Consider the following 11,547-nt stretch of genomic DNA (forward strand, 5'->3'; position numbering starts at 1 on the left):
AGGGTGATTTTATTGCAGGCCTGTGCAAGGAGCAGTCATTTGTCAGTCTTATTCAACTTGAGCAGCTGTTGGTAACCTGCAATCCCAGACTGGCAGTCAGCAGCGATTTCCCCTGACTTTCAGTGCCTAGCAAATCATACCCCGTGGTAATTTAATGAGCGGGACATAAAAATTCTGCTCATACCCACCCAGCAGTGGTCCTGACAGATCATTTAGTGAGGAGCTCTCCTTTCGGGACAGAGCCCTGCCATGGAAAGAGCAAAGTTATCCCGTTAATGATGTCCTCAGCACAGCAGAACCCCCAAACCCCAGCAATTCACAAGGCTGACGTTTTTGGGATGCGCTCCCGCCCCCGATCCCGTTGTCCACGAGGTGTGGATATTGGGAATTTAATCAAATTAATGGGATTGCTGTTCTGGAGAGGTGGCTGAGGGACAGGTGCCCTGACAGGGAGTGACCTGGAGCCTGGCTGAAGAGCTCTGCTCCTTGAGGGATCCCAGGGGCTCTGCACAATGCTTGCAGCTTTCCAGGGTTTGTTTCTTATGCAAAAAGAGGAGTTTTTGCATAAAAAGTGAGATTGCTGCCAGGGAAAGGTACAGGTTGCACCTGTGTGAAGGCATTTGGGTGCTTCCTGCCTGGTCCCAGCCTCCCCTGACACCTGGAATGTCAAGAATTGGGAATAGCAGGGGAAAAGCTTCCCAAAAACTTCCTTTTGTAGGACTGGGATAAAAACCTGCATGAGCTTTTGCCCCATTTGCAACCTGAATTTCTTTATTTAACAATAACCAAAGCGGTTGGATTGGGATTTTGGTGTTCAGCTTCCACCTCCAGAAATACTGGAATTAAACACAATTTTTATGGCAGATTGAAGTGTTCAAGGCCAGGTTGAGCAGTGCTTGGAGCAGCCTTGGATAGTGCTCATGGATGAGGTGGAATGAAAAGAGCTTTACGTCCCTGCCAAACCAAACCATTCTGTGATTTTAAGCCTGATTTTAACACAGGAGCAGGCTTGGAGAGGTGGCCCAAGCCAAAATCGGGGCCTACCCATTGCAATCAGTTTTCACAAGAATATTAATTTGTACTGGGCTTTTAAAGCTTTATTAGACTGCAGACGTTTGGACATCTAAATTAGTATAAAGTTCTTAAAAGATTTCCAGCCAATGGCTGTGATTAACATCATTATTAAAAATTTTTACATCGATTAAATTCAGACACTTCCATTCTGTTCCACGGTGTAACTGCCTAGAAATTGGGCCACACAGGATGATTCATAAAGTTTAGATACCAGAATAACATCCTCAGGCAAGAATAATTTGATTTCCCCCCCTCCCCTCAAACATGTTGCCATAGATTTTCCTAAATGTTTTACAAACAGTTATTAAAAGCACATTGAGAATCTGAATTCCCCGTGGGCAAAATGTTTTTGTACTTAACTTTCGTTTAATTCAAGGGGAAAAATCCCATCTGGTTGGAGTTGCAGCAAAACATGGGAAAGTCCTTTCCCAGCTATCACAACAACATCGATGTGAACCCAAAATTGCTCGTGGCCACCCTCCCTCACCCCCTTCCCTCCGGGGCTGGGCAGAGCCAGGTTTGGCTCTGGGAGCCCTGTCTGGGATCAGGACAAGGCCAAATTTTGGGGGCTCAGACATTTCCCCCTTCCCAAGGTGAGCTTGGCTGCATTCCCAGAGCTCTGAGCCTGTCACCCATGGGTGACTGGGTGCTGGCACACTGGTGGCCCTGACTGGACAACTTGAATTGTTATGGAATGGTTTGGAAAGCTCAGCCTGGCACTCCTGCCATGGCCAGGGCCACCACAGCAGGTTGCTCAGGGTGGTATTAAACAACAAGTAGGTGCTGTGGGGCTGAATGTTCAAAATGTTCTTCCTTACAGCCACCATCAGAGTCATCAAAACCACTCCAGCATTAATTTAGTGAGATTCAAAATACGCATTTATCAGCTTGTGCTTTTAAATAGCTCCTCACTGAGCAAATAGATGGGAATGAAAAAAAAAAAAAAAATTCAAACCAACACCCACCACCCCCTTGCAAATCTCCCTTAACAGCCCTGTAAATTTTCAATGTCATATTCCTGTGCATGGCTGCCCTTAATCTGACAGTGTCACAGGGATCTATCTTCATTTTCTCACTCTTTTCATAATCTAATCCGCAGCTCTAACATGCAATTAGTGCCCTCCTCGCCCCTCGCATACCAAGCAGGCTGATTGCTACAGCTCTCCCTGTGCAATCCATTTAGCCCCGCGCCTCATAATGAATATGTACATTTGGAGGACCTCGCCGAGGAGGGTCACAGGCAATCAACCTTGAATTCAATTACGCGAGTCAAGGTTAATGACTCGGCGCAGTGGTCGGAGGCTGCCGCAGATTAAATCAGGCTGTCCCAGCTGCCAGCGCCGGGACGGGGGCTGGCACTGCCCGACCCCATCGTCCGGCCGCCCCGGCCCCTGTGGCATCGGCAGGGCAGGGCTGGGGGGCACGGGGGTGTCTGTGCCCTGATGGGGACCGCGCTGCCAGCCGGGCAGGGGGCACCGGCACAGGGCTTCTCACAGCACAAGGCTGCTCTGCCTGCGGAGAGCCCCAAAATCCAGCTCTGCCCCGTGCCAGGCTCCCCGTCCCGTGCCAGGCTCCCCGTCCCGTGCCATGCTCCTTGCCCTGTGCCATTCTCCCTTGCCCCGTGCTGTGCTCCCTGCCCCGTGCCATGCTCCTTGCCCCGTGCCATGCTCCCTGCTCTGTGCCATGCTCCCTGCCCCATGCCATGCTCCCTGCCCCATGCCATGCTCCCTGTCCCGTGCCATGCTCCTTGTCCCGTGCCATGCTCCCTGCTCTGTGCCATGCTCTATGCCATGCTCCGTGCCATGCTCCCTGTCCCGTGCCATGCTCCCTGCTCTGTGCCATGCTCTATGCCATGCTCCGTGCCATGCTCCCTGTCCCGTGCCATGCTCCCTGCCCCGTGCCATGCTCCCTGTCCCGTGCCATGCTCCCTGCCCCGTGCCATGCTCCCTGCCCTGTGCCATGCTCCTTGCCCCGTGCCATGCTCCCTGTCCCGTGCCATGCTCCCTGTCCCGTGCCATGCTCCCTGCCCCGTGCCATGCTCCCTGTCCCGTGCCATGCTCCTTGTCCCATGCCATGCTCCCTGTCCCGTGCCGTGCTCTCTGCTCCGTGTCATGCTCCGTGCCCCGTGCCATGCTCTGTGCCATGCTCCCTGCTCCATGCCATGCTCCCTGTCCCGTGCCATGCTCCTTGCCCCGTGCCATGTTCCCTGTCCCGTGCCATGCTCCCTGCCCCGTGCCATGCTCCCTGCTCCATGCCATGCTCCCTGTCCCGTGCCATGCTCTCTGCTCCGTGCCATGCTCCGTGCCATGCTCCCTGCCCTCCGGGAACCCGGTGCCACACACTGCCTTGGGCTGGAGGCTGTGCAGGGACCCATCAGCTCCACTTCCCTGCCCATCCCGGGTCCCCGTGGGTGACTCTGGGGCTCTGTGCCACCTGCAGCCGTGCCAGGGCCAGCACCAGCCAAAGATGCCACCAGCCCGTGGAGGACCTGCCAGGAAGGGCTGCTCCCAGCCCAATCCTCACCCTCATCACCCCAGGACAGATCATGCTGCTTCAGCACAACTTCCCAGCTGATATTTAAATAGCACCTATGTGGCAAGCACATTTCTCTCCCTCTCAGGATTTTTCATAGAGGTGCACAGAGAGAAATGGAAGAGAAAATAATTTCTATTTCTGCTCCTTGTTTTTCCCATGTGGAATGTGGTTGGAGAATTGTTTCCCTGGGGTGATTCTTGGTTGGATTCTGGTGGGGATTGTTTGAGCCTGGTGGTCAATTCAACCCACTGGAGTGTGTCTGGACACTCGAGAGAGGGTCACGAGTTGAGTTGGAGTTAGAGTCAGAGAAAGTAGCATGTAGTCTTAGTATCCTCCTTTTATATAGTATATTAATGTATTTTAGCATAATTATAATAAAGAACTCATTCAGCCTTCTGAATTGAGTCAGACATCAGCATTTCTTCCCGTTGGGTTCGCCTGCATTTCCAATACACCCACTCCTTTGATGTTGTCTCTCAGGGACACAATCTTTTTGTTTGCTCCAGGACTAATGAAAGTGTAAAGGAGCTTAGGACAAGCTGGAGCTGGGGCTTTGGTGAGGAACTGCAAAGACTTTATGACAAATTTCCATACCCACGAGGGTTCAGCTGCACCCCTGGCTCTGAGCAAAGGTGCTCGGTGCAAGGTGTTCACCCCAAAAGAACCAGAATCCACAGCCAGCCCTGCCTCCCCCTGCCCATCCAAGGCTTCCCACAGGGCTGCACGCTGAGCACGGAGTTATTTAGTAGTGCAGACAAATTAAAAACATAAATAACCTTCGACTGTCGGAATCTTTTCAATAAAAACAAATTATGGGGTTTATGTATGTAAAGCAGTTTCGCCTGGTGTGAAGAATCTTTTACAGGTGATTTATGCTGTTATTAAATATGGGGCAATTTTTAGAACCAAATCACTGCTGTCATTTGGGGACCATTACATTGTATTTAACACAAATTCTTAATGAATGTATTTTTCAAAATGTTCTTCCAATGCTTAGATTTTAAAAGAGAAACCCCTTTATTTTAAAAAGATAGTTTTGATTATTTTGTCTTCTTTTCCTTTCTTTCCACTGGGAGAAAAAATTGGAGAGGGCAAAAGAACAACTGCAGTTCCCATAACTGGGCTGAGCAGAGATGCAGCCCAAGACCTGGCAGAGAATTTTAATATATCCAAATTCCTCATCCCTCACTTTGAAACATTTCCCAAGCTCAGATGGGCACCACGGCCTTCCAGCAGGTGCCCATCACTCTCCCCACTGCCCAGTGCCAGCAAGGATGTGCCTCGGGAGATGGAGTTTTGGAATATCCTCTCAAATTTTGTGATAAAAGCTGAGGATCCTTTGGGGTTTATTTTATTTTTCTCAGTGTCTTTACAGCCAAGCTGTTCAGCACTTGGATGTGCAGGGCTGGGCAGCACAGCCATGCCAGGACAGCCCTGGGAAAATTATCCTGGAGAAAAGGGCATCTTGATATTTATATTTAAAAGTGCCACCTTTTCCCCCTGCCCAGAACTGCAGTGGAGGGGAGAGGGGAGAGCCCCCTGAGTGGGGTCAGAGCCAGAGAAGCTCCAGGCTGGGGCTGCTCCATCACCTCCTCCGTGCCCTGATGGCACAGACCACCATGGACCCACTGCTGGGCTCCCCACGATGGTGGGACACTTTTAATTGTGCTGGTTGTTAATGCAGGGGTCATGAATTGCTGCCTACAAACCAAGAAAAAGGGAGGATAAAATACAGGTAGACAGGCTGAAATCCATTCCTGCTACTTAGAAAGTGGAAAAAGTTTCTGGAGACCTGTTCAGCTCTTCCATCAGGAGTTAAACATCCAGAAATCATCTCTCCTGAGCAAGAGGAATGAGCTTGTGAGTGCTTGGTTTAGCCCTGGAAATCTGGGACAGACTTAAACTTCCAGAAAAAAAATATTTGGGTGAGACCCCACGATGTGTGCCCAGGCTGAAGGGTCAGAAATCAGGAATTTTGGGAAATCCTAGGGATTGTTCCCAAGCAGGAGCAGTGCCTGCAAGTGGTGGTGGAAAGTTTAGAGCCAAGATGAAACAGGAGAAAAGCAGGGAAGTGCCCTGGGTGCTGCTCAGGTGACAGCTGGCATTCAGGGAAGGATTTGGTGTCCAGTGGGATTTGTCTGACACACAGATTCCTTCCCAGCCCACGGAGACACCTCTCAGATGTTCCAGGATCTAAATGAGATGGTTTGGGGTGTGGGGAGCCTCTGTTGAGGATTCATGAATCCCCCACTCTGGCACAGACACCTCTCAGGTGTTCCAGGATCTAAATGAGATGGTTTGGGGTGTGGGGAGCCTCTGTTGAGGATTCATGGATCCCCCACTCTGGCACAGACACCTCTCAGGTGTTCCAGGATCTAAATGAGATGGTTTGGGGTGTGGGGAGCCTCTGTTGAGGATTCATGAATCCCCCACTCTGGCACAGACACCTCGTGTCATTTCAGCTCCTGAAATGCAATTCTGGCCAAAGCCAGGATTTGCTCCATCGTGTTAGGAACAAACAGCAAATCGAGGCTTGTTCAGGAGGAGAAAAATGAAAACTTCTGAGGGGCTGGCACAGCAAGCTCAGAGCAGATCCGTGTGCTCAGGGAGCCATGGAAAACCACTGCCCTGCCTGGGCTGAAACTGGAGAATCCACTCTGCCCAGGGTTTGGATGTCCTAAACCTGGCCATTCTCAGACACTGAGCAGTGGCATATTTTAGGATTATCTGATCACAGTCACTTAAAATTGCTTCAATTAGATTATTGGATATTACAGCTCCAGAGACCTGTGGGGATTAATTAGGTGCCTAAACATTCGAGATTTTAATTGGTTCATGAGTTTACTTATAAAATATAGGATCACATCTTCCAGGTTTTATTTCTGTTTCTTCCAAGACCTAAAAAGTCTTGCAGGGGCTGTCAGGGAAAAGCAGTGAGGTTGGTTTTTCCCATCTAATATGATATAAATGGTTGGCAGGGAAATGGCTTAGAAAGAAAGTTTGGAAAACAGTTTGGTGTACGGGTGATACACTGGTGTGACTGGTACCAGTATCCTTAAATTTCCAAAATAAATTGTTGTAGCAAAAAGTGGTAGCAAAATATATTCAGTTACAGCTGTGAGTCCAGACATATAAAACCAGTGTCATTATTATACACATTTGTATTAAATTAAATTTTTGCATTAATAAAAGACACCTCAAACCCAGATTTTGAGACACTTTTCTGGGAGCGTCCAAAGCTTTTGCAATGAGAACTGAGAGTTAAATAAAGCTTTACAAAGGATTTATCAGGTAAATGTTATGGATTGATGTGATTTAATTTATGGAATTAGTTTGACTTTCAATTACCAGGCTTCACACTGAATCACTTTATATTTTGAGCTCTGTAAGTAGCACTCCTTATACTCGATCTTTCATTTGGGGAAGGATTATCAATAATTAGACACCATGGCCTTATTGATCAACTAATCAATAACCACATTAATCATCAGCAGTCTGAAAACAATTCACTCTTTGCATGAAAAGGAGTGGGTGCAATCAAATTAACATCCTGTGCCTCACCCCCTGCAGGTGGTACTTTCTGAGAGAGGGGATCTCTGAACCTGTGCTGCACACCCAGAGAGCCTTTGCTCTTTTTTTGAACTTCTTAATTAAGTTTGGGTCATTGTTTCTCAATTTTCTGCTGCTGATTTGTCACTAACAATAACTTTTGGCACAAAAAATGTGTTGGATAGAGAGAGAGAGCCTCCAAAGGTGCCAGTTTATCCCCACACGGGCAACACAGAAGGGCTGCAGGGTGAACCCCGAGGCTGAGCTCTCATCCACGTCCCCATCACCCCAAAGCTCAGCAGAGGTGAGCTGGGGCTGCCCCCCAAACCAGCTGCTTCACATAAATCTCTATCTCTTTTCCCCCTTTAATCACTCGAAATTTTCACAGGCATTCCAAAGAATTATACCTGCACATTTTCCAAGTTACACAGGCTTTCCTCAATCCAGAGTGGAGCACCTGATTAAGTTTGTGTTTGCTGTTCTCGGTCATAAAAAATCATTTATAGCCAAGCCTCTCCATCAATCAGGTGAGACTATTAGGAAAACAACAAACTGCCCAATAAATTATCCTAATCTGCTGTAAAACTGATCTTAGTAATTAATTTAGTCAATTATATATAACCAGTTGGCAAGTGGCCTAAATAATGTAATCGCATTGGGTTTTTCACGGAATAAAACCTGAGAGAGCTGTAAAAATCATTCAGAGGAGCATGGAGCTGTGGTTTTGATTTGGGGTGTGCCACAGAGGGGTGGCTCGGGTGGGCACACGGCCTCAGGCACAGCCATAAATGGTTTTTGTGGTGGAAGCTGCTGAGGGGAGATGGGTGTGAGGCGGCTCTGCTGAGCCACATCCCCTTCCAGCTGTGCACGGAGGTGGCTTTAGGGGTCCCTGTCCCTGGCTGAGGGGACTCTGCTTGCTCGGACAGCCCTGGCGTGGTCTCAGAGCTTTGGCCCCTGGGGTCCCTGCTCAGCCCCCTCAGCTGAGGGACAGCAGATGCAGATCCACCATTTTCATGGGAGCTGGGCCTGCAGGCCTCAGCAGCTTCTGTTCGTCCGAGGAGCGATTCCTGGCTGCTTCAGAGCAGGATTTGTGGGGCTTGCTGTTGTGTTGGTGTGCTCGTTAATCCTCTGGGTTTCCAGAGAAGCCAGCGGATGTGCCCATCCTGGTGGGAAGGGTTTGTCTCCATCTGAACAGGCTCTTGCTCTGGTGTCAGGGCCTGCTCCCACACCTGGAGATGCCAACAGCGATTCCAAAGGGCTTGTAATGGAGACTTGGTGGATAATTGAGGTGAAATCCACGTGCTGCCATCTATGGAGTTAAATAAAGGCTGTGATCGTGGTCAGGGAGGGAGAGTTTGCTACAGCAAACCCTACAAAGGACCTGTTGGTCCTCGGGGAGCGCCCTGTGCAGGGCTCCACCGCTGGAACCACATTCCCTGGATGTCCCCTGTGCCACTGGTGTGCTCCTGCTCCTTGCCAGGCACATTAGCCTTGCTTTCCAACGATAAGAACATTTCTCCATCACACTTCCCATCCTTCACATTAAGCAGGGGGCTCATTCCACGCTCCCATCTCCACAAAAAGCAGCCCAAAACCTGGCAAAGCAGCCGGGTTTGTTCTCCCCATGGTCACCCGAGCCTGGGAGCGACTGGAGCCTTTGTGTTTAACCCATGTGCGTCCAGCCTCGGGCACGGGTGGCACATGGGGACAGCAGGGGCTGCTCTGTGTGGCATCACAGCATGTGCCTCCATCGTGAGGGGCTCAAACTGCTGGCATGCAGTATTTTAACTACGGGGAGAAAAAAGTTTTGTGCTGTGAAATGGCAACAGGGCTGCTCCTCACCCAGTGTGGTCCTGGGAATGCTGCCAGGGACACAGATCCTGTCCCCACATGAGGGACAGCAGGGAACAGCCAGCCCCCTCCCAATGCAATTAGTATTGGTTACCTCAGCTCTTCATTAGTAGCAGTTGCAGTAGTATAAAACCCTCCAATGTGAACATCAATACCTATATCCATACTCAGATCCATACATCCTTGATTTCTTTGCTGGTGGCTGTGAACCAACCTGCTGTACCCTGCAATTCCTCCTGCTCTGTGCATGACATGGAATCATGGAATCGTAGAATGGTTAATTTGCTAATTAATAAAACACCCTCTAGGATCAGGGAGTCAGACCACCCCCCAGCACTGCCAAGGCCACCAGTGACCATGTCCCCAGGAGCCACATCCACACGGCTTTTGAATCCTTCCAGGGATGGAAATTCCACCACTGCTCTGGGCAGCTGTGCCAGGGCTGGACAACCTTTTCCATGAAGTAATTTTCCCAATATCCAGCCTAAAATCTTCTCTAGTGTAACTTGAGGCTGTTTTCACTTGTTCTTTGGGAAAAGAGACCAACCCTCATCCGGCTGCCCCTCGTGTCGGGGAGTTGCGCAGAGCCAGAAGGTCCCTCCTGAGCCTCCTTTTCTCCAGGCTGAGCCCCCAGCTCCAGACCCTTCCGTGGCTCCATTCCCTTCTCTGGACACTCCTGCAACATCCCACATCTCCAGCAGGCTCCATGCCTCCATCCCACCCTTGGCAGGTCGGACTTTCAGCGCGTGTCGGGGCTCACGGAGGAGCAAGAACCCCTCGACTCCGTGCCCAGGGTGACTCGTGCCTGCCAACAGCGCCGTGCAATAAAGCCTGGCTTAAAAGCCCCATAAACCCAGCAATTATGAGACACGGAATGATCTGAGGCAGGGCTGGAGCAGAGGCCTCCTGCCTTTGATGTTTATTGCCACAGCGGAGCAAATCGGAACAATGCCGGGCTTCGTGAGCCCTTCTTAGCGCTCGGAATTTCACATTTGTTTCCAATTTTACCAGTTGCCATTGTGGGCTTTCCTTCTGCCATTGTCTGAGGGGTGGCGGCTGTAATTTCTGCTTTGTGCTCCGTAATTTGGAGCAGTCCAGGCCAGGCAGGAACATCTGCATGGAGAGCCCTGCCCTCCTGCACCGGGCCGTGTTGGAAGGTCACTCTCCTCATAAACTTCGTTATCGCTGTTGGTTTTATTCATTATATTTGACATATTAAGCTTCTGTATCTTGGCATAAAGGACACAATATTGCAGCATATTGGCAAGCTCATTTGCTTTTCACAGCCAGTGTTGTGTCCAAATAGCAGTCCCTGGGGAGCAACACGTGGATATAGACTGCAGGAAAATGAGCCTCAGCAGCAGGTGGCCTTTTGCAGCCTAATGAACACGGCAATCTGTTACCAGCACGGCGAGGCTTTTCACCAGACAATTAGGCAACTAAGCATGTAATTATTCAGGCCAACAAGAAGAGCCTCTTCTCTAATTTCATCTTTTCATTGCTGTTTACTCACCCACACTCCCCTCATTAATGAGAGATTTTCCAGTCTATGCTAATTGGTTTCAATAACATTCATTTCAGTTGAAAGGGAGCGATTCTGTTAATTGGGAATCGAAGGCGTCTTTTCATTTCGAGTGCGTCCTGCCATGGAAATCTGAACACTCTCAACAGGTTTGAGCTAATGAAATTAAGTTACACAGCCACTGGTGGTGTAATAGAAATAAAGTAATTTATTTTCACTGAAGCATGTGCTATAGGTCCTGAACAATTAATCCAGCTCGTTGGGGAGAGCCATCGGAGGAGGTGACTTGGAACAAACAAGGCTGCAGCTCCAGAGCTGCTGCTGCAATCCTCAGGGTGGCTTCACTGCTGAGCTCTTCAGCACCACCCAAAATGTTCAACGGGAATGAGAAGCATTTATGGAAACACTAATTCTTTAAGAGCTGTTTGGGAAATTGAGAAACAGAGCGCAGAGCTTGCCAGCCTGTTAAGCGTGAGGGTGGGTTAAAGCACCAGAAAATAAACAAATGGGTGGTTCCTGGCTCTGAAATCCGAGCGGTGCTGAGAGGACTGGGGAGCTGTAATCTGATTTCTCCAGTGCTCTGGACCTGGAAAGTAAGAGGGAACTGGAGCCCAAGAGTTTAATAAGTTTGGTTTTTTTTTCATTGATGACAAGTGTGAGGAATTATTTTGAAGGAAAAGTGAGATTCTCAATTATTGACATAACTTCTGGTGCTCAGGCAGTAAAGAAAACTTCAGCTACCTCGTTCCAGCTTTAGGCTTGGAACTGGCTGATTTTTAAGGTCCCTTCCAACCCAACCCAATGCAAGATTCTGTGATTCTGCCACAGGTAAACCTTAGAACATCTGCAGGGAGCACCAAGGCAACTTGGAGGTGTTTGAGCATCCTGGCCATGCCCTGTCTTTTCCTTGTGATGGAATCCCAGAACAGTTGGGGTTGGATCAGCTTCAGGATCATCCAACCTTCCACTGGACCAGGTTGCTCAGAGGTTGGTCGTCCTGGAGTGGGTGATCCTAA

Source organism: Lonchura striata, chromosome 9 (assembly GCF_050655825.1).
Source record: "Lonchura striata isolate lonStrDom1 chromosome 9, ASM5065582v1, whole genome shotgun sequence".
Lineage (NCBI taxonomy): Eukaryota > Metazoa > Chordata > Aves > Passeriformes > Estrildidae > Lonchura > Lonchura striata.